This window comes from Aedes aegypti, chromosome 2, assembly GCF_002204515.2.
Source record: "Aedes aegypti strain LVP_AGWG chromosome 2, AaegL5.0 Primary Assembly, whole genome shotgun sequence".
Taxonomy (NCBI): Eukaryota; Metazoa; Arthropoda; class Insecta; order Diptera; family Culicidae; genus Aedes; species Aedes aegypti.
The window spans coordinates 28,065,406-28,090,874 of NC_035108.1; the positions used below are offsets into that span (position 1 = coordinate 28,065,406).

General features: G+C 38.3%; 1 protein-coding gene across 7 annotated transcripts in view; it reads left to right on the forward strand.

Annotated features, from left to right (window-relative positions):
- LOC5573236 (rap guanine nucleotide exchange factor 4) overlaps positions 1-25,469 on the forward strand; it is a 1,027,655-nt gene that overhangs the window by 374,949 nt on the left and 627,237 nt on the right. The gene's annotated exons all lie outside the window — the stretch shown is intronic.

Genomic DNA, 25,469 nt, shown 5'->3' on the forward strand with positions numbered 1-25,469 from the left:
GCTGCTCAAAAGAGCACATTTCTACCTGCTTCAAAGCATCCGATGGGATTGATAGTTGGGGGTCCAAAAACTGACAATTTATCCAAGCCGTTCTGTGGAATGCTCCGAAGTGGGTGGGTCACCAAAGCTGCTTCAAGGTTCAATGGGTGGGTGTCTTTTTCTGCCAGGGATTCTAACCGAAGCATTCCGGTCGGGAAAGGAATGTTGATCCTTGAAAAAGTTTGGTTTTGTTAAAGAGACGCAGGGGAACAATGGAATGCTCCCGGGAAAACTAGTTGGAGCTTTTTGTTGGGTGCGAAACGCAAATGCATCAGTTGGAAGGAGCATATACTACATTGCACGTAAAAGAGGAACTTGAAATTCGGGGACACAACGAGAAATCGCTAACAAAAACGGCGATTCCATTTTCATAGTTTTAATGCTATGAATTTAAAATAGCCCATTATAGTTATTCAAATTGCGAGCAAATATCAAGTCTACTCGTTGCAACGTTCCAAAACTTCCTTAGCACAGTGGTAAAGTCTGCGGCTACAATGCATGGTAAGCCATGTTGAAGGTATCTGAATTCGATTCCCGGTCGGTCTAGGATCTCTTCATTATGAAAGTTTCCTTGACTTCACTGCAAACAGAATATTAGCGCACCTGCCGCACATCTTTTAAAGTGTTTTTGAACGTTTTAACCTTCCTAATGTATTAGGCTCAAGAATCCAACATTCAATCATCAGCAATCATAAAAAATTAAAAACCAGTTTTTTCGTTCAAATTTCAATCGATCCTTATGAAAATCTATCATCGTATTTCAGATAGCAAGTGCAATGCAATGATAGATTTTCTTCAGCATTGCTCCGATTTTGAGCAAAAAAAATGGTTCTGAAAATTTGTAACACGATGATAGTTATTTTCCTCTTAAGAAAAAGTTACACATTATGCATTAAGGGTCAAACATGACCCATGACTGTGAATCGCTCTCAAAAATCAATTTTTGACCCGATTTCCGTTCTTTTAGCTTTATATGAAAGGTATGGAACTCTAGAATGGGACCCAGGAAATTGTTTGTGAGTATGGTCATTCTGGGCACAAGGGATCCTGAAACCTGTTTCAGATAGTATGTATATAACGACGATTCATATTTCATGGTTTTTCATTCCGCTATTCAAGAGCACCAGAAGGATAAAAAATTAGATTTGGCCGGTTTTTCGGAGTATTCTGGAACCGGTTCCGCTAGGGTGTGATGTGGACATTTTCAGACCATCATATAGATCCATCATGCGACGGCTCAAAATACACGATTTTTCATCCAAATGTAAAAGGACATCATGCCATATACCTGGAGTTACGCACCTACTGGAGCAGAGCCTTTTCCTCAGCTTAGTGTTCTTAAGAGCACTTACACAGCTATTAACGGAGAGGTTTGCCATTTGACATTTTTGCCTTTGGCAAGCACGAAAATACTCTATGCCTGGGAAGTCAGAAAAATTTCCAACCCGGAAAGATTCTCTACCAGTGGGATTAACCCCATGCCCAGTGCTGGAAAGCGTCAATGTAAATGTCACGCGTCTTTTACATAGTTGCTTACCTGACTGTCATCGGACGACTAGACAATGACAGAGATCTCTAAATTCTCTTTCATTTTTCCGTTACTACGGCCTGTGACAAAATCGCAATCTTGACTATTTTTAGTTGATTATCTGATATAATTTTTGTTCATATCGTTGCATTTAAGGAAGGATATCCACTAAAAACACATTTACTTCCCGAAATTCTCCATAATGAGATACAAATTTTAATAGCAAAACAACATTAAAATTGCTCTCGTGAGAACTCTGTCATTGCGACTTGACGAAGTGAGCACATGAAATATAGTTTTGACTTGCGACAGTGAGAAGACTCGTTTCGTCAGTGTCGCAAGCCGGTCATGATACTTAACAGCCCTGCCCATGCCCCTCAGTTTGATCTTGCTGAAAAGCTGCGCGTTTACGCAAATTCCATTTTCTTTATTACATAATTAGAAAAAAATAATATAAGGAATCGGAATGATTCGACAAGTCAAAATTTATGTTGTGGATAAATAAAACCACATTTTTTTTGCTAGCAAATTATAGCTTTCGACACTAATCGCACGTTTGAGACCTACTCAAATAGGGCACCATACATTCTCCTAGGAAAACTTCCAGAGATTCCATCAAGAATTCCTCTCTAATCATCTCCAGAGACTCTTCCAGAGAATTCTCCAGGAAGTATTTCGACGATTCCTTCAGGGATAACCTCTACCGTAATTCTTACAGCAATTTCTTCACTAGGGCGTTTGCTAGAGATTCCTTAAGGAAGAACTATTGTTTTTCATGGTACATGACCATTTCCGATAGTGCTTCATGAATATATTAGCATTCTTTTTTTTTTTTGGTTTTGGGTTGGTTTAACCAGATTGGGATTTTCTAACCAAATTTCAAAAGGGCTTAAAATACCCTTATTGAAATATTGTCTTCTACGTACATATAACGCTGGACAGTCACAGAGCAAATGTTGTGAGGTCTCTATTTCACAGTCACAAAATCGACAGACACCAGTTTGACATCGCTTGATTTTATTCAAATGATATCTTGTCGGACAATGTCCTGTGAGAAGTCCAATAAGTATGCTTAAAGATTTTTTGTTTAAACCTAAAAGTTTTTCCGTAACGTTTCTATTTGGAGTTATGAACAGTTTTGATTGCCTTAAGGTTTCTGTTGCAATCCAGTTTGACTGTATCATTTGATCCTCCCATTATTTCAATTCCATTTGTATTAAACATTTGGATACACCGCAGAAGGGTTCTGGTCCTATGAACTGGACACTTGACCCTCCCCTTGCAAGTAAATCCGCTTTTTCATTACCTTCAATTCCACAATGGCCTGGTACCCAGTATAAATTAACCTGGTTCTTAACGGACAATTGCTTTAGCAGTGTTATGCATTCCCATACCAGTTTTGATTGGCTTGTGAATGATTTTAAAGCTTTCAGCGCCGCTTGGCTATCTGAAAATATGTAAATCCGTGTATACCTGTATTTCCTTCTCAGACACAAAGATGCACATTCTAGAATGGCATAAATTTCTGCAAGGAAAACAGTGATCCATCTTCACATTGGTATTGAAATATCAATACCTGGTCCTGTAATTCCAGCCCCGGTTTTATCATTCATTTTTGAGCCATCAGTGTAGAAAATTATCGATCCTGGTGAGATATTCGGACCCCCTGATTCCCATACTTGGCGGTTTGTTTCAACCACGTTATATGGTATATCTAAGTTCATCCTATTTTCCATCCAGTCTTCGTTCATTACTACCAATGGATTTATTGGAAAATCTTTCAGTATACTGAGATGCCCGAAAAGTTTGCCTTCTAAAAATGTATGAGTTCTTTTCAGCCTTAGAGCACTCTTTTCAGCTTCCTTCTGTATAAATTGATGTAGCGGAAGTTTATAAAGAGCTGCTTCCAAGGCTTTTGATGGTGTACTGTGCATTGCTCCTGTTATGGCCATACAGGCTAAGCGTTGCAACTTTCCAAGCTTTCTCTGGGCCATATGTTGTTTTGTTTTTGTCCACCAAACTAGTGAAGCATAAACTATTCTGGGTCGTACTATAACCGTATAGATCCAATTAATCATTTTTGGTTTCAGTCCCCATTTTTTACCAAAAGTTTTTTTACTCACCCATAGAGCATTTGTGGCTTTGAGTATTGCCTGCTCTAAGTGTAAGCTCCAATTGAGAGTACTATCTAGTATTACTCCTAGATATTTAACATTGGAAGAATATTGTAAAATACATCCGTTTATAGTCAAATTTTTTAAAGTAATCTTTCTTCTGCGAGTAAACGGCACCAAAACTGTTTTTGATGGGTTAATGTTCAACCCTTCATGTTGACACCACTGCCAAGTACAGCCTTTTCACCATACAATTTTCAATAGATTTATTAGACGCATTATCAAACGCACCTTCAACATCCAGAAATGCCATAAGAGCTATTTATTTCCTGTGAAGCGTGGATTCTATTTTTGTAACCAGTTCATTAAGAGCTGTGACTGTAGACTTATTGGGTTGATAAGCAAATTGATATTTACTGATAGGATTTGTTTGTAAGTATTTTGACTTTATGTATTCGTCTATTATCTTTTCCATGATTTTAAGAATTGTAGATGTTAGACTTATTGGTCTAAACGATTTTGGATTTGTTTTGTCTTTTTTCTCTGCTTTAGGAATAAAGACGACCCGAACTTGAGTCCATATTTTTGGTATATGGCCAAGACATAGGCTAGTTTTAAAGATATTTGTGAGAGAGTCAAGCAGTAATTGTCCACCCTTCTGTAGAAGTGCAGGGAAAACACCATCTCTTCCTGGTGACTTGAAAGGTTCGAAAGAATTCACTGCCCACTCATCTTTAGATCGAGTAAAGATAGTATCCGGTAGATCTAAGTTGTTGCCAGTAGTCCTATTAGGCCTAGAGGTTTCTTCCAACTTTATCACATTCTCTATCATCACTCATTACTAAACTTGATCCTGGAAAATGACTTTTCATCATTATTTCAAGAGTTTCTTTTGTATCAACGGTAAAACTCCCGTTTATTTTTTTCAAATTTCCCAGCCCATTTGAATGGTCTTTGGAAAAAACCTTCTGTAATTTTGCTACATCCGGAGTTTTTTCTATGTTTCCAGGTTTTTCAACGGGATTTTCTTATTTCTTTGTTGTAAGTTGTAAGGGCCTTTTTGTATTGGTCCCATTGCCCAGAAACTTTTGCGCGGTTGAAAAGCTGCCGAGATTTTTTCTTTAAGTTTTCTAAATATTTATTCCACCAAGGAACATCTCTATTAGAGAATTCTTCTTTTATTGGACAACAAGTATCATACGCCCGAATAATTTTTCCAGTTATATTTTCTGCAATATTGTCTAATTGTTCTGTTGTCTCTATATTGTCATTCAATGAGATATTATTACTTAAATTTAACATTGATTCATATTTTTCCCAGTTGGTATTCCTAGGATTTCTGTAGGTCACTTTGATTGTTTTGCTGGCTCTGTACTCAAACACTATGTGTTTGTGGTCAGATAAAGATTCTTCATCTGAAACTCGCCATTTTTTTATATTTGTAGAAATCATTGAACTACACATAGTTATATCCAATACTTCTTGTCTGTTTTTTGTTGTAAATGTAGGCTGATTTCCTTCGTTACATAAATCGATGTTGCTCGAAGATATGTATTTAAAAAGGTCTTCGCCTCGTTTATTTATGTTGGTGCTTCCCCAAACTGTGTGATGGGAATTAGTATCGCAACCGACAATAAAATGTTTATTATTACTCTTACAAAATCTTACGAAAGCTGCCAATTCAGGAGGAGGTACTGTGTCCACATCCCCAGGAAAATATGCAGAAGCTATACAAGCTTCAGTTTTTCCCCGGGTTGTGGGAATCTCCATTTGAACTGCAACTAAATCTTTGGTGATAAATTGTGTCAATGGTACGAATTTAATTCCCCCTTTAAGTAATAGTGCTGTGCGCGGTCTTGAACTGTGTTCATCAAAAATAATTTTACCCGTTTGCATAGGAATTCCAAGAACTTTTTATGAGCCCAAGGTTCTTGTATAAATGCTACGCTTAATTTTTCTTTCATAAACCTCTGGCAGAGGATTCCAGTTGCACCCTTAGCGTGATGAAGGTTTATTTGTATACATTTTATGTTTGTATCTATTTGCATATGATTTCTATTAGATGACATTTTAAACTCTCATAGTTAGACGTTTTTTGAATTCATCTGGTCCTTTTTGAGCCCAGTGGATTTTTGTTTGTGTTTTTGTTCAGTTTCATAATGGTTCTTACGAAGCCCAGGTGTATTTTGATCCCTTACCAGCCCATAAGCATTCTGGTTCATATAAGGCCCAGAATGATTTTGGTTTTTTAGAGTCCCAAAACTGCTCTGGTCCTTCGACGGCCCAACGCTGCTCCGAGCCTTTGATAGCTCAGAGCTTCTCTGTCCCTTTGGATGGCCAGAGATAGTCTGGTCTTTTGACGATCCAGACCTGCTATGGTCCTTTGTCGGCCCAGAAGAGTTTCGGTCCTTTGGAGGCTCATAGAGAAACTGGTCCTCTGCAAGCCCAGTTTGATGCCCAAAAACATTGTTTTTTGACCCTTGGTGATTGTTAACATCTGGTTGTGTCTGGTTATGATCCTTGGAGGATTCTACCTTTGACGGATTCCCGTGTATTCCGCTTGGTCCCGGGACACTATGGTCTTGTTGGTTCCCAGTACTTACGGAGCTTTCCGGTTCGTCTTTGGTATCATCTCTCAAAGTAACAGTCCCATTTGAATCAGGTTTGAACATACCTTTTTTCCGAAGAGTGGTTTGCCCAAACTTGTAGTTAAGAAGAAAATTACTGGCTCTGCAATGTTGCATGGACGTCTCGTCAACAGTAAAGTACCATTCAACGTGTTTCTCATAAAGAGTGTTTCGTTGAATGATCCTCCATTTATCGGTACTCAGGCCGTCGTTTTGACTCTCTATGAAGATCCGGATGGTGTCGTTGTCGTTGTTCACACTTTGAGGAAAAAAGCCAATCATCACGTCTAACCTTGGGATATCATCTGCATCGACTACTGTTAATTCAGCGCCTTCCCATGGGCAGAACGTAGGAACCACAGAGTCGAGCCAATCCGCTGTTTCCGTGTCTTGACAGTTTATCACTAAGTGTCCTGTTCGCTGCCAGCAGTTAGTGAACTTCGGCTTGAAGGACTCTCTTCTGTAAAAAGTAACGGTTTTTCGAGAATGGCCTCCTGTGCCAAATTCATCTGTTCCGTTGTGAGCTGTATTTGTGGATAGGTTTTTGGTAGTATTCCTACTCTAACCCATTTGGCCACTTCTCCATATGTCGACTGTTGATTCTCAGGGACAATCGCTGTTGCTCCTTGCCTGATATTTTCCATTCGATTATTGACGGAGTGATGAACCTGCAATCCTTTTTGTTTCTTAGGATTGGGTTTCCCGTCACTGTTGCTACTGTTGTTCATGTTTCGAGACCTCTTCGGTGTGGGCACGTTTGATGGTGTTGAAACCATCGAAAGTGCTTCCTCCCGTGCATGTCCACCCAACAGTAGTTTTCTGAAACGCTTCTTCTTTGCTCCGCTCAACTTTGGTCTTACGTTTATTTCTGGATTTTGTAAATTACTCTGTAGATCATTCCGTATCTCCTTAATGGTGATATTTACTCCATCCTCCTCATCCTCAGAGTTAAGGATAGAGGACGAGATAGATCCTCCACCGCCAATATCATCCATTGAGGAACTTTGTAGTAGATCTTATTCTTTAGGCATTTCTTCCGTTTCCATATCTGATGCAATTTCCATTGATTCAGTATTTGGCTCCATCACGCTGACCAATACCTTTTTTGACATTAAAACACTGAGATATCTATCTGATTTTCACTTGCACGGTGTAGTAACGCACTTCAATCAGATTTTCTGGATAATTTTACCCCGAAAGGGATCACTTTGCTTCGTATTTTTTAAGAAAAACTAAGAGCCTTTATAGCCAACTGAATAGCTGTCTCTCAGCACTCACAGCTCACAGCTAGCATTCTTCCAGGAGTTTCTCCAAGGATTCGATAAAGGATTTGTCCTAGGATTCATGCAAACGATATCTACAGGGATTTCTTTATATTCCTCCAGTATTTTTTTTACTTGGATTCTTCTAGGAATTTCTCCCAGAAATGCTCCAAGATCTATTTTAGGAATTCTTTCAGGAAAGCTTTGGAATTCCTCCAGAGAATTTTCAAGCGATTTCTTCTGGTATTCCTACAGAGATTCCTCAAGAAGATCAAGGATACTTGCAGAGATATCTTCAAGGCTACATGTTTTAATTTTATGGAGGGATTATCAGAGTATGGGAATGCTCAATTAGTGGTTTTAAAATCTCCAAGGTTTCCTCCAGGGGTAACACTTGAACATTTTTTTCCAAGGATTACCCAAGATATTTATCTAGTGATTTGTTTAACATTTCCTCTGACGATTCCTCCACGGAAACATATTAAAATATCCACAAGCAGTCCTCTCAAGATTCTTGCAGGAATTATTCCGGAAAATATCTTCCGGGATTCCTCCCCGGATCGCTTAAGGGATTCTACCAGGAATTCCTGTTGGTATCACAAAATCCTCAAGAATTTCTTAAAGCAATTCTCCCAGAGTTACCACAAGAAAAATTACGATATGAATTATTTTAATGATTTCTCCAGATAATCCTCCAGGGATTCCCCAGGAATTTCTGCAGGGACTCGTTCTGAGCCTCTAATAAAATCCATCGGAATTCCTCTAAGAGTTCTTCTTGAAATTCTTCCAGTGATTCTTCTCTGAATTCCTGCCGGAATTTATTCAGAAATTATCCTACGAACTACTTCAAGGATTACACAGCGTAACAAAAATGACATTTTTGCGTGTCTCAAGGATCAAAGTATGTGTCTCTAGTAGATTTGGGGTTGCTGAATCTGATGCCATTCTCAGAAATGTTCCAGCACGTCACAATTTTTAGCTACAGGTCGCCAAAGTTGTATAAAACACTGGTTTTATTAATGTTTACATGAAATTTAAAGTACAATTTATCAAACTTTTTTGTAATCTAATCCACTAAACATGCAAAATAGAACTTGAACTTTCATTTCAGACATAATTTGATTGAAATTGCGCGATTAAATTTTTGATTGAATCGATTTTTTCAACATGCTTGCAGTCTCCATACAAAATTCTTCGTTTCTTCTATATGGCAAAATACAACAATTCTCTAAACCATCAAAAAATAACTTTTCCGTATCGAAACTATTACAAACTTCAATGATAAGTATTGTTATACGCATAAAGTTTGAATTCTGTGGCAAATTATGCCAATATATTACCTTACAAGCTGGCAAACTTGCATGCAAGTTGGCTGAAATAGTCATTTTTTTGCATTTTCAACAGTCGATATCTAAAAAACTAGACGTGCTATGATATTTCTGAAAACCGCAATGGATTCAGCAACCCTTAATTAAGTAAATAGCGGTATTTTGGTGCTGGAGACAAAAACGTGTTCCGCAGTGTTATTTTAGGTAAATCTCTACAAAAAATCCTCCAATAAATGCTCTACATTAATTCCTTTGGGAAAATCACTTCATGAAATCCTCCAGAGATTTCTCTTGGGATTTCTCCAAGAATTGTTCCTCAGATTTCTCCTGAAAACTCTCTACAGGGGGTTTTCCAGGGATACAAATTCTACCAGCAAATTCTCAACAGTGATTCATTGTGGGATACCTCCAAGGACTCTCCAGAAATCCTTCCAGAAGCCTTTCAGAAGTTTCTCCAGAGACTCATCCTGAGATATCTTTAGTGAAATCTCTACAGCGAATTCTGCAGGGAATTCTTCAGCTTTTTCATCAGGAATTTTAAGGGATGAGCTGGTAGACAATCAACTGCATATTGAAATGAAATAAGCTTTTCGTCTACGCAGTCTTTATTATAAAAAAGCAGTTGAAAAGAAAGTGTAGCCAAAAAGCATATTTTATGCTCCAGGGATTGTTTCTTGATTCTTCCTTAGCTTAGCTTAGCTTAGACTGACTACACATATCGATGGTTGCTATTCCGTGATTGACCGAAGTCAGTGAAGATGCACAAAGAATCAACTAGAAGTTCGGCTGGGATTGGCCATAATCTTCTTCAATGTGCATAATTCAGTGCCTTTATTTATACAGGGTCATATATATATATATATATATATATATATATATATATATATATATATATATATATATATATATATATATATATATATATATGATATACAGTCCCGTGCAAAAGTTTTGGTTCACCCCCTCAAAAACATACAAAAGTGTTATTTAGGTCATCGTGCAAAAGTTTGGGTTCACCCCTCAGTATGGTGTATCGTGCAAAAGTTTGGGTTCACCTGAACTTACTTAAATCTTTGAAATCTCAAACAAAAGCTTTAAACTATTGAAATCGGTTGAAAAATGGCAGAGATATTGATAAAAATGATGTGCGTGTGGCTCAGGTGAACCCAAACTTTTGCACGATCATACTGAGGGGTAAACCCAAACTTTTGCACGATGACTTGACTGACTGTTTCATTGATTTTGAATACTTTACAGATTTTTTCGCCAAAATTTCGTGAGGTCTCTTCAAACAATATAAGATTACGGTTCTAATGACACTTTGGTTTAAAATTTTGGTCGACCTTATGCTGAGGAAATTAGATATGATTTTTAGGTGTGTTTTTTGAAAAATGTAACAACTTTAAGTTAATATTTAGTATACAAAATTAAAAAAAAAATGTTTTTGGAAAAATACATAGGAAGTAAGAGTAACTCTTTGCCTTTCGAATGCAGCTTAATGAGTTTTAATTGGACGTGTAATCATAGAGATATGGACCAAACACTTTTGTATGTTTTAGAGGGGGTGAACCAATATATATATATATATATATATATATATATATATATATATATATATATATATATATATATATATAAGTTACAATCGAACCCTCTACTAAAACCCCAACTCTAACAACCGACCCCAGTCTAGCAGACATTTCTGCCAAGCTCCAAAACCTCCAACTACAACAACAGCAAGCGTCAACATCCTTAGCCGCATTGGAACAACCATCACAATTATAAAGTGACCGTCAGCAGTATAATCGTCAAGCCAACACTCAGCAACCATAGCCCACCAACTTCCACGAAGTCACCTAGCAACCAACATTCCTATCATAACACGTTGGCACACCTCGCCGAATCAGCAACACGCGTCGACGACCGGACGACGCGATCCAGTTACAATATTTTTACTTAGCTAGGGCTCTTTCCTCTTCCAAGCTAGGCCTCTGTAACAATTAATTCACAAGTAATAAATCATTCTAGTTTCGTTCTCCATACCGATCAGTTCGGTCTTTCAGTTTTTTAAAAACCTTTCCATGTGACTCTGTCACATAATTGGCGCAGTCGTTTTCCGAGGGGATAGTGATCCCATGTAGTGTCAACTCCGAAGTCGATCAAAAATCACAGTGTGCTGCCGCGATCAGGAAAACCCGCCAACAATAATTAATTATTCGTCGCGCGTTCGAAAATCGCTCTTAGTGTAGTGTAGTGATCAGGCGATCGCTGGAAGCGCTGCAAGGAACCCACTGGCCCCCGGAGGAACTAAAACGCTCTCAACCCGGAGCTCAGCTTACCCGCCTAGGCATCACTGGTGGCATACCAGTAGATTTGTGGTGAGTATCTTTTAAAATTAAAACTATCCTTCATCCTCATAACAATTTTCCTTCTATAATAAACTAATAACTAAATAACTGGTGACTTAAAGTGAATTGTGAATCGATGACAAAAAGTGTGAATTGATGACAAAAAGTTGTGAATTGATGACAAAAAATTGTGATTTAGAACAAAAATTCGTGAAATTGGTGAAAATATAAAACTTGTTTTGGAAAGTGATTTTCGGTATTCAGTATATTTTTGGAAAATTCAATACAAATAACTAAATAATCGATAATAAAGTGCTAAATTTAGAGTAAACTGTGAATTGATGACAACAATTGTGATTTAAAATATCTGCTTGGAATTGATAAAACATATTTTTGCGAGAAGTGATTTTTCGGTATTCAGCGATCTTTTTTTTTGGAAAATTCTTTTGGCTCTACTTGAAGCCTTTACTAAACTTAGTTTTGTTCAGAATAAATGCTAACTAGAGCAATGTCAGCAGATCTACAAGATTTAATCGATGAGCTGATGGCTAAAAAGGGGCAACAGCGGCTCCAGATTTCCGCCTTAGAAGCCTCCCAAAACAGAAATGCTTCAACATTGCAACCTACAGCTGCGCATATGCCAGCTGAAAGAAAATTCGACGGTTTCAGTGTACCTGATCCCATCAAACTCATCCCAACTTTCACAGGGGAACCAGCAATGTTGTCCTCGTGGATCGACTCCGTCGATCAAAAGATAAAATACTGCGAGAAAGTAATTAATGACCAATCCACAGTAGACCATGTTATGCCACTATGGACTGGCATAATTAGAGACAAAATTATTAATGAAGCGAATGATATCCTCATTCGCGGGCAAGTCAAATTGGTTTGGGCCGATATAAAAAAAGCCCTCCAAGACGAACTCGGCGATAAGCGTGATCTAGCCACGCTCATTTCAAAAATTTCTGGATTGAAGCAAGGTAGTCAAGATCTATTAAGCTTCTACCAACAATCAAAAAAACTCTTAGCTGACATAAATGCGAACATCCTCGCAAACGATGACACTAAAAGTTGTGCCAAAGTCCTTATGCTAAGCTATGGAGCCATGGTTACAAATGCTTTCATAGATGGCCTGCCAGACCATCTATCTTCTCTAACAAGAATCTACAAACCTAAGGATCTCCAAGAGGCCTATGAAGGGGCCTTAGAACAACACGTGGCCAGCCAGAAAAGACGCGAAAGACTCGCGAAGCTCCACGATTCTAACGTCACGAAAAATTTTAATAACAACACAAAATTTCACCCTGCAGGACAAACCGGCCGAGGGTACAACACCTCGAATAGACCAATTAATCCAACTCAAAATTCTTCCCAGGGTTACTCTCAACCCAGGATCAATAACTTTAAGAACGGGCCTGGACAATACGGCCAATCGCGGTTTTCAACACCACCAAATATAAAACCTGATCCTTCAGGACAATCTAGATTCAGAACGCAAATTAATATGCACGAAGGTGAAGAACAGCCTCACTGTTCTAACCAACTTGAGCCTCAACATAACATTCCGAATGAGGAACACTCAGCGGAAAGTTACGTACAAGATGAGGAGTATGAGGAATTAAATTTTTGTACGGATCCGGATCAAGGGATCCCGGAATAAGTAATAATTTTCTCCCGTATCTGGAAGTACCCAGAAGTGTCAATAGACCTCTGAGATTTCTAATCGATACCGGAGCGAATTATAATTATATATCTCCCGAACTAGTACCAACCCATAGCATCGGGACAGGACCACAACAGAAAATAAAGAATCTGAGTGGTCTACATCGCATCGATCGATACACGCACGTCAATCCGTTCGTGAATTTTATAAACGATCTACCGAAGTTAAAATTTTTCTTATTTAGATTCCATGACTTTTTCGATGGTCTTATTGGATTTGAATCCCTTAGGACACTTGGTGCAGTAATCAATACAGCCTCTAACACGATCTGCATAAATGACATCGAAATACCTCTTCATAAAAAATTCCCAACCAGAGAACAACTCAACTTTCATGAAGGTGAGACTTTGGTTAAAGAATTTCCAGTTCGAAAAAAGGAAGGAGACTTCTTAATCGAACACGATCTTGTCATAGGACAAGATGTGATTATACCTTCAGGAGTATATAGTGCTCATAACGGTATAGCAACTTTTCCGATGATAAATCTCAGCAACAAACAATTACAGTTATGTATCGACAAGGATGCTGTGTACACAGATCTTCTCAACTTCGAAGAAATTTCCCCAAATCCTAATTACGTTAACAGAACACAAAAGGCTGACCAAACCACAAAAGCAAAAACAGAGCCCTTCGCTGATAAACTTAGACTCGACAACTTAAATTCTGAGGAAAGGCCCAAATTGCTTAAAGTCCTTAATAAGTTTAGAGATGTCTTTCATCACGAAGAAGAAACTCTGTCGTTCACAAATGCTATACGCCACAAGATCATTACTAAAGACGATCTACCCGTATATGCTAAATCGTACCGTTATCCTTTCTGTCATAGAGCAGAGGTTCAACGACAAATTCATAAAATGCTGGAGCAAGGCATTATCCGTGCTTCAGAAAGCCCATATTCCTCGCCCGTATGGGTAGTGCCAAAGAAGCTCGATGCTTCTGGTCAAAGGAAATGGCGTTTAGTCATCGACTACCGTAAGCTCAACGAGAAGACGGTTGACGATCGATACCCAATACCGAACATTACCGACATCCTGGATAAACTAGGCCGATGTCAGTACTTTTCGACATTGGATCTGGCCTCCGGATTTCATCAAATCGAAATCCATAAAGGTGACATCCAAAAAACTGCTTTCAGTGTCGAGGGCGGACATTATGAATTTATCCGAATGCCCTTCGGATTAAAAAATGCCCCTGCCACATTTCAAAGAGTAATGGACAACATTCTCAGAGAACATATTGGCGTTCGTTGTCTGGTTTATATGGATGACATTATCATCTATTCAACCAGCCTTCAAGAACATTTGATCAATTTGAATTTGATATTGGAAACTTTGAGGAAATACAATATGAAAATTCAAATAGATAAATGTGAATTTCTTCAAAAGGAGGTCGCTTTTCTAGGCCATATAGTTACTCCAGAAGAAGTAAAACCAAATCCCGAGAAGATTAAAGCTATTCGAGAGTGGCCAATACCAAAGAATGAAAAGGAGCTGAGAAGCTTCCTAGGTGTAATTGGTTACTACAGGAAATTCATCAGGGATTTTGCTAAAATTTCAAAACCCTTAACGCAACAACTCCGAAAAGGAGAAACAATCCGTCACACACCAGAATTTACTGATGCTTTTCGACGGTGCAAAGAAATCCTAACCAGTAGCCACGTACTACAATACCCGGATTTCTCAAAACGATTTGTCCTCACGACGGACGCTTCTAACTTCGCATTAGGTGCGGTATTGTCACAGGGTCCCATTGGATCAGACAAGCCTATCGCCTTTGCTTCTCGTACGCTATCCGAGACTGAGGTAAGATACTCAGCTATCGAGAAGGAATTGCTTGCTATCGACTGGGCGTGCAAGTACTTCAGACCCTATTTATTTGGGCGTAAATTCAGTCTCTACACCGACCACAAACCATTAACCTACGCCTTGAACCTTAAAGGATCAAATGACAGGTTAATTAAGTGGAAATTACGGCTCGAGGAATTCGACTACGAAATCCATTACAGACCCGGAAAACAAAACGTTATCGCCGACGGCTTGTCTAGAATTCCACAACAAAAGGAATGCAACACACTAGAAATTAATGCTAATGAAGACGAAGAAGAAGAATCTTCATCGGACGCTGAAACGGTTCATTCAGCTGAATCCGATAACGAGGATCTAATTAGAATGACTGAGAAACCTCTAAATTATTATCGTAATCAAATTTTAATTTCTGAAGGTTCGCAGAACAACGAAGTACGCGAAGAAATCTTTCCCTCAAGATTTCGACAGACCCTTACTCGAGCATCATTCGGTATACCCTATGCCATAAAAATCTTACGGGATTTTATGCACCCTACCCGGACAAATTGTATATTATGCCCGGAAAAATGGTTAAATACACTGCAAATAGCATACAAAAACTATTTCTCTAGGAACAAAACTTTTAAAATTGTATTAACCCAGACTATTCTACAGGATCTCACCTCTGAAGAAGATCAAGATAAAACATTAGAGGACGTCCACCAGCGAGCACATAGGGGTGCCGACGAAAATTATGAGGCCATCAAGAGAAGATTCTACTTTCCAAACATGCGGAAAAAGGTACAAACCATCATCAATCTGTGCACCACGTGCCTGGAAAGTAAGTATGAAAGATCTCCCTACCGAATTAAATTCGCGTATACACCAATGCCGAAAAAACCCCGGGATATATTTCATGTAGATATTTTCATTTCCTCCCCCTGTCTTTTTATATCGGCAGTAGATAAATTCTCAAGGTATGCCATGTTAGTTCCTATTAAATCTCGTTGTATCCCTGACGTAAAAAGGGGAATGGTTAAATTGTTTACCACACATGGCAAACCAAGAATGATCGTCTGCGACAATGAAACCGCTTTCAAGTCCGTCGAAATTCGTAGCCTTCTGCAAAGACTTGAAATAGAGACCTACTACACACCTTCAGACCATAGTGAGGTGAATGGAATCGTTGAACGATTTCACTCAACTCTCAGCGAAATTTTTAGATGCTCAAAGAGCAAATATCCAGATCTGAATAACAAAGAACTTTACAAAATTGCTACTTCATTATACAATGAATCCATTCACTCCGCACATAAGAGAAAACCCGTGGACGTGTTTTTCGCCGTTAGGGAGGAAGAAGAAGGGCCTTTGAACCCCGAAGTAATGTTGGAAAATAGGGACACTCTTTTCGATGAAATCATGGTCAAATTAGGAGAGTACCAAAAGAGAACCATAGAAAATCATAACAAAAATAGGAAAGATAAACCAAAATTCAAAATAGGAGACATAATATACAACAAAATTCAGGGAATTCCAAACAAACGAAAGAACAAATTTAAGAAACAAGTAGTTAGACAGAACAGGAAGAAAACCGTCATAGATACCAGGAATATAAAATTACACAAGTCCAAATTAAAACGGAAGAGGAAGCCTTAATTATAACAATTATTTCAAAAAAATAAAAACTAACACTAATTTTAACTTACAGATAAATTGGATGTATGCCACACTTTTATTGCACATAAACTTCTATTTCATATACGGTGAACCACTACTACACATCATTAATACCTTAAATGATCCAATCGTGCAGATCAAAGAAACTGATTGTAAAATCCAAACAGGATCCCTAAAACTAATACACCCTATCAATTTAGCAAGAATAGAGGAAAGTATAGAAATAATAACAAATACTTTTTATAACAACCTTAACCCCACTAACCCACTACAAGAAGTAATCAAATTTCGAATAAAAAAGTTATACTCAACCCTCTACGGGCTGAAACCACGACGGACACAAAGACGCAAAAGATGGGATTCCATAGGCACGGCATGGAAATGGATTGCTGGATCACCTGACGCCCACGATTTGGAAATCATCAATTCAACTATGAACGACCTCATCAAACAAAATAATCAACAGTACCAGATAAACGAAAATATTAACAACAGGATCATACAACTCACTGAAACAATCAACCAAATAGCCGGATCACTCAACAACAACAAGATTGGTCTCGATACACTAGATGCCATCACCACAATGCTCAATATCGACGTCATCAATGAATTACTGGATAACATTCAGGAAGCAATCACGCTTACAAAAATCGCCGTTACCAACAACAAGATGCTATCCACAAGGGAGATAAATGTCATCAAATCAACACTCCAGGACCAAGGAGTGAAAACCGATTTCCCTGACGAAGCATTACAATTCGTCACCCCTAAAATTGCAGTAAAGAATGGAGACTTGCTCTACATTTTGCATGTCCCAAAATTAGAAAATTCTACATCCACAATTATTAGAATTTATCCTCTCATCGTGGACAATCAGATCATAAAGTATTATCCAAGCCACGTTATACGGCACGGATCAAAACTTTTCACAACAGACAACCCAAAGGATTTCGTTCAAAGGTCAGCCAATATCAATGAGTTTAAAGACGAATGCCTCAGACAAATCATACTTGGCAAACATTCTCGTTGTAACTCTATTTTCAAAAACGATACCACACATCAACTGGTAAATGAGAACACCATCATAATCTCGAACGCCAAACATCATCTTCTTGAGACAAACTGCGGACCCGACAACAGAAGACTCACTGGAAACTTCATTATCAAATTCTCAAACTGTACGGTAAATTTTAATGGCCAAACCTTCAAAAATTCAGAAACTACAGTCAACACAGAAATTCTATATGGCGGAATCCACAATACCTCAATTCACTGGCATCTCTTCAAACAACACGATATAGCAGAAATCAGCAACACAGCGATAAATAATCGACAGAAACTGGAACACGTTTATCTGAAACAGAATCACATGAACATCAAATTCTGGAGCCTACTTGGTGGATTTTCGCTCACAGGAACTGCCACAATCATCATTATCATCATACTCATACTCAAAATCGGACCGAGACGTTCCTCACTTAAGGGGGGAGTAGTTACAATCGAACCCTCTACTAAAACCCCAACTCTAACAACCGACCCCAGTCTAGCAGACATTTCTGCCAAGCTCCAAAACCTCCAACTACAACAACAGCAAGCGTCAACATCCTTAGCCGCATTGGAACAACCATCACAATTATAAAGTGACCGTCAGCAGTATAATCGTCAAGCCAACACTCAGCAACCATAGCCCACCAACTTCCACGAAGTCACCTAGCAACCAACATTCCTATCATAACACGTTGGCACACCTCGCCGAATCAGCAACACGCGTCGACGACCGGACGACGCGATCCAGTTACAATATTTTTACTTAGCTAGGGCTCTTTCCTCTTCCAAGCTAGGCCTCTGTAACAATTAATTCACAAGTAATAAATCATTCTAGTTTCGTTCTCCATACCGATCAGTTCGGTCTTTCAGTTTTTTAAAAACCTTTCCATGTGACTCTGTCACATAATTTATATATATATATATATATATATATATATATATATATATATATATATATATATATATATATATATATATATATATATATATATATATATATATATATATATATATATATATATATATATATATATATATATATTATATATATATATATATATATATATATATATATATATATATATATATATATATATATATATATATATATATATATATATATATATATATATATATATATATATATATATATATATATATATATATATATATATATATATATATATATATATATATATATATATATAATATAATATATACATATATATATATATATATATATATATATATATATATATATATATATATATATATATATATATATATATATATATATATATATATATATATGTAGATAGATGTACATGGGAAAATTGTTTGAACGTGAATTTTGCATCCACAAGCGTGATTTTCATTGTTCTCGTGAGTGAATGTAATTTCTGATTACTGTTGTATATTCTGACATATCTTCGCAATCTAGGACAATATTTGTCATATTTTTCTTACTGTCCTAAATAACGCAATGAAGCAAAGAAGTTTAAAGGCTTTGTCCACTCGATTTAACTTCGAGCAATGGAGGAATCACTGGAGCGATTCCGGCAGAAGCTTCTTTAGAAATTCTTGACGAAATCCCTGTGAAACATATTCCTCCAAAAAATCCTGGAATACTCCTTGGAAGACTCCAAGGAGGAACTCCTGTCAAAATTCCTGATGATGATGTAGTAGCGAGCAAAATTTGTTTCTTGAAGGAATCTCAGGGGAACCGCTTGTGTAATTCATGGAGAAATCGCTGTAAGGTTTACAGTGAAGATCATCTTGGATCTTGTGGCTTCTGCACATAAGGCTACAGCACGTGCACAGTACCCCACCAGTGGACTACATCAAAATTGTTTCATAATTATATCAAGATTGGTTAAAAAATTTGTTTCATTATTGTTCATGCTCGTTGAGATAACGAAGGACATTGCAAATTTTGTTATACTTCAGTTATGAATATTGTCAAATGAATTATATTTGTGTCTGATTTGAAACGTTATGAGTTACTTTTTTGTTTAAACTATAACATATTTTGTTTCAATTTTTAGTCTAGAGGAAATTGTGTTATATTTTGTGTTATTTTATCTACTAATCAGCCAAAATTATAACATTCTTCTTCTGCTTGGCATCAACGTCCTTCCTTACTGGGACAGAGCCTGCTTCTCAGCGTAGTGTTCTTATGAGCACCATATTAACTGAGAGCTTTCTTTGCCAAAGTTGTCATTTTTCGCATTCGTATATCGTGTGGCGGGTACGATTATACTCTATGCCCAGGAAAGTCAAGGAAATTTCCATTACGAAAAGATCCTGGACCGACCGGGAATCGAGCCCAGACACCTTCAGCATGGCTTTGCTTTATAGCCACGGACTCTAACCACTCGGTTAAGGAAAGCCCCTTAATGAACATGAAACATTAAAAACTTTTTCAGCTCAATATTTTGCAAAATAGCTTAACATGACAAATGTTGATATAGGTTATAATTTTCGATGTGAGTGAGTCAGTTTTCTGTTATAGATTTCTGATTGGGTATCGCTGTATGACGACAGTATTTTTTATTATTGATTTAATTTAATCTCGCTTCAATATGCTAGATCTGGTCAGAATTTTAAAAAAATCTATCAAATTTGTTTGTAATAAAAGTTCATTAGTTTTGTTTCGTTCCGTATAAACGTACAAAGGAAGTCGAACCAATCCGTAGCAGCTGTCAAATAAATTTTGTTATCATAAATAAAGTCGCATATAAGTACAGATTAGTTCGCAATAAAATCTACACACTCGCATTGCATGCTATTTTTCATCATTCAAAATATACACGTATATCGCCTCCACTTTTGTACGTATAAGGCCTTTTGACGACATTTTTTACGGAATCTTTGCACATATAAGCATCGCATAACGCAAAAGGCGATTTCGTAATATGTATATTCTGGTTGTCTGGGGGAATTTTAAGAAAATTGCATAAGTGTAAACCTTTTGAGAAACGATTGAATTCGATAACTATGAGTTTTGCATTCGATTGATCCTACATATGACCATTTTCGGGCCCCGGGACGCCTCAAACTAACGATAAAGTTGTCAATTTGTATCTGAACATCTTTGCCAAGCTTATTGGAACGCATTTTAGTGCACAATTATATTTGATTTCTACTTTTCAAGAATTGAAACGGTTTAGTATCCAACAAATCTATAGCCGGTTCTTCCGGGCATTACGTCCGAATGGCCACATCCGGTATATTTTAAACGGAGCTTAACACTTCATTTGTAATGTTGAATATCAGATCTTAATGATTTATGCAAATTAAAATGATTGTCATTGCAAATAAATAAAGATAACTTGGCATGTCGCAAAAAATAGCCCTTTTTCAACCGACTTGACCCAGTGACCCACCGGAATAGCACCGGCCACAAGAATATTTCCGAGTTCCTATGGCCACTTTTAGAAATTAGATATGTGGACCAGTAAATTGACAAAAAATCATTAGAATCCGTTAAGAATTCACAGAACGGCGAGGGTTTTAGTATGTTTGCTTTCACTCAGGCCTATACGGGTTAAACACAAGTCATAATACGAACCAAGATAGAGTAAGGTGGGGCAAAAGTTCGACCTTAGTGGTATAATCAAAGTTTCCAGGAAAACAATAGCAGTAAAAAGAAAACATATACCATACAGTGAACCTTCAACATATTGGCTATAATTTTGCTGAACAAACTTGTGTCAAAATATTTACCCATTTTTAGTAATAACAGTTTCAAAATTGATTGTCTTATTCGAACTTTTGCCCCACCGGTGGGGCAAGAGTTCGAATCTAATGTGGGACAAAAGTTCGCTGGCTAAAACACAAAATATCGATCCTTTTATGATAGGCATACTTTACACCAGCTGTAAACTTAAGTTTGCCGAAAAATACACACTAAATGTTCATCAAAAAATAGCTCAAAACCGTGTTAATTGTAATTTACTCAAAAATAGCAGTTTTTCGCAAAACTAAGTGGAAATATAAAATTTTTGTGACAGTTTTCACACGATCAGACAAATTTAACTAAATTTGAAGATAATATGTGGATTTTAGGCAATTTGCAAATTTTTCCGTGATTTTATACATGGGTCGAACTTTTGCCCCGCTGATTCGAACTTTTGCCCCACTATGGGCCAAAAATTGTTTTCAAGCATTTATACAAAATCTAATACACTTCAAAGCAACCTTATGATAGGTCTAGATACGCCCTTACATAAAATATTGAAAAAGATTTTATCTTCAATTGGTTCCATGCAACGAAAGTTTGACCAAAAATTACAATATTCACGTCGAAAAACAACAAATAGCCATAACTTTTCCAAATCTCAATTGATTTTTATGTTATTTGGAGTAAAAGTCTCTTACTTGAATAGCATTCGAACCACAATGACATTTATAAGATTTGTTTTGAATTGAGCTAGAAATCTTAAAAAGAAACTCTTACCCCACTCGAACTTTTGCCCCACTTTACTCTAATGCTGGTGTTACAGACCCAAGAGCCAATAAATATAATATAGTCCGAAATTCAAGCTCATCATATTAAAACCAGGAAGACATTTAAGTGAAATTTAATAAGCTTCTTGAGAATCTCTGAGAACAACTAGGAACCTTTGAGAAAACTTTGAGAACTTGTGTAAATTCTATAAATCGTTAGAAACACAACCCCTGGTAAGACTTTGATAATCTTTTGGTTTCTCTTTGGGAATTTTTGAGACTTTATTGAATACAAATAAAAGAAAAACCAAATGTAGTACTATACCATTTAGTTTCACTAGATTTTGTATACAGACATGACAGATACGCGTATTTGGACCTGTACTGTAAGGCCGTCTTCAGTATCGTGTACTAGACTCGACTTATGTCTGTGATTCAGTCTGTGTCCTTTTTTATAGGATCGGCACACTAAACCAATTCAAAGGGTACATTAATTGAACAAGGCAAAACTATATATATTTTTATGTTACCACTGTTTCAAAGAAGTGAAAACCAATCTGCTCCAATTACCGTGTGGCTACTAGCTAAATCTAAAGCCGAAGGCAACCGAAGAACCGACGACGACGTAATTCAATTAAATTATTTGTTTGAAATCAGCTCCACTGTTGTTTGCCAAACTAAATCTGGTCTTCCGACAGACGGGAAAAACCAGCGCACTTCCGCAATAAAACCGAGGCGCCATCATCAAGCAGCCGGCAGCTGTCTTCCGAGTTGGCTAGTTTAGCTACTTGCGGACTGCTCCGAAGTGTACATCATTGTAGACATAGAAGGTGCACAGCGAACCAGTCGAGAATTGCTACTTCTGTGGAACTGGATTGCAGTTTGTTTCAACAACCCACCCAGACAGTAGCGCGTCTATATGGAAGCAACGTAGAAGAAAGGACTGTTTATTTTCTTGGTTCACGTTTTCGTCTTCCGATGTGTCCCGCGGCTCTGTCCAGACAATGTTCTCGGAATCAATCCAACCTGGTGGAAAATTGCATTTTCACTTCACTCGGCGTGTATCCGAACCCTCGCCACGCCACCACTGCTTCGGGAAGAAATGTTCTATGATGGATACCAAACCAAACAGTATGCTTTTACAGTAAGGTGGCCCATTTTGATATTAAATGATAACACAAAACTGTAAAAACCTTAAATTAAAGGGTGTACGGAATCAAATTGCGACACACAAATATATGGCAAAATTATCACGTTCAACCTTCAAACTTTCAGGGAGTACAATTAAGCATGTGATGTATATTTTCCCATGTTTGTTTTATCCAATTTCAGTTCCATATCCAAATGCACGAACTTTTCTCATCACACTACTCATAAGGTCCTGTACAACACTTCGACCAACTTTTTTTTGCGTAGCAGTCCATTTTTTTCTCCATATCTTCCTCCGATTTCGCTTCCTTAGGATGCTTCCGAAGTGCCTGCTTCATGATCACCCAGTACTTTTCAATTGGCCGCAATTCCGGTGCGTCCAGGGGGTTGTGATGCTTCGGCACGAAATTGATCTTCTTAGCCTTGCACTACTCCAAAACCTCATTCGAGTAATGGCAAGAGGCCAAATCCGGCCAGAAACCACGTTTACCCAGGTTTACCCATACGATTAAACCAGGTTTAAGGATTAAGGTGAAGAAACCGCTTATAAGAAAGGAATGAAAACCCAGTTCGATCGGTTGTGACTACCACCAACCATCCTTTTCAGGACGACAATTTCATTTTGAAAGAGAGTTATGAGAATTTTGCATCGTGAAGAGCGACATTACTGGTGAATGGATATGATGGATTCATATTTCGGACAGTCATTTGCATGCAATCACTCATCAGCGTCAACAATAGTGCTTTTAGAGAATCACAGGGCCAAGAAATCAATTTCCCATCGCGCTCGCGCAGGGCAATCGTCGACATTTTGTGCATGAGAGATAAATTGCGGACCGCACTAGAATGAAGAATCCATCCCGGTTTGCCTCGCATTTAGCGATGAATGAATAATGCCGTTGTCGTCGTCGCTAACCACATGCATGCCAAAGCAATCAGTATAAACTTGTCGAATTGAAAGCTAAAACTTATCAGCAACAGCTTCGTTGATTATTTGATTTGGTAAGAAATTGTCGATCGAATCAAAATAAGCGCACAGAGAAGAGTGCAAAAATGTTACCGCCGCCCGACGGGAACCGAGGCCGTTTTGCTTGGAATTGTGTCCCAATTCAATTTAAACTCGTTCGTCACGAATACGACGAGCCAGCTTGAAGGCCTTCGGCATGATGGTGACACGCTTGGCGTGGATCGCGCACATGTTGGTACCCTCATAGACATGCCTCGCTCGCTTCCTGCAGGGCCATGACGGCCAAGCTCTGTAATCACAGATCGGTCTTGAAGTCCTGAGCGATTTCTCGGACGGATAGCGGCGGATCTCACGCAGAGCGACCGTTCCTGGCCGATAGCAATATGGCTTCTTGACTCCTCCGGTGGCTGGGACGCTCTTGCGAGCGACTTCCGAGGGGCCACTTTCCACCACTGGACTTACGGGCAGTCTGATTGGAAAGAGCCATCGTCGTAGTAGTGTTCTCTGGACGGATTGAAACAAACGAATGATTGAATTGGCGTGGCTGCCGGTCCCTTTTATGGCCTTCTCTTGCGAGCGAGCGAAACGAACAGTGAACAGCGAGCGAGCAAGAAGAATTCATCCATCGCGTACCGCATAAAAGCAGCCGAGCCGGCGGCCGAGCATCATGGGATGGAACGAATGACCTTCGGGTTAAAGTCCCTCTCAAACAACAACAACAAAAAAAGCCGAGCATCAGTTTTGTTACAGTCGTTGCCGAAGATAGACCGGACTCGGAAAAGGAAGCGCCAAGCGTCATCGCAAGGTTTTGCGTGACAACATCCATTGCCCGCAATCCATCACCAAACCGCACCAAACCGCAAACCGCCGTCTGGCTCACCGTGGCGACTTCAAGCGTACCGTCGGTCTCATCTACGAGAAAACCCGCGGTGTGCTGAAGTCATCCAGAATTCTGTCGGCTACGCTCTGAAGTGGCAGGGCCGTACGCTATACAGATTAGGAGGTTAAATCGCTTCCATCACCGACACCAGAATTCAATACTATCACTGAATCCACTAAACCTGAACATGGAATGGCGCTCGACGATATCCTCACCCAACCATCCTTTTCAGGACGACAATTTAATTTTAAAAAAGTTTTGAAAATATTTCTACCGTAAAGCGCAACAATACTGGCAATTCTCACTGTCGGTGAATTAAATAATAGTTTTGGTGAAATTTTTTGTGATTTGCGGTAAGCATTTTACTAAAATCAGTAAAATTCCACCAAAATTTATAATCATTAAGCTGCTGCAAATCCAGTGTCCGGTTTGTGAAATCGCTGGCTACGAGATGGCTGCAGAAAATCAGCCCAAGCCGCTTGTTCAAGCGCCCATCATCATCGCCACCGCAAATCTTATCGGGCGAGGTCCGTGTTACTCGATT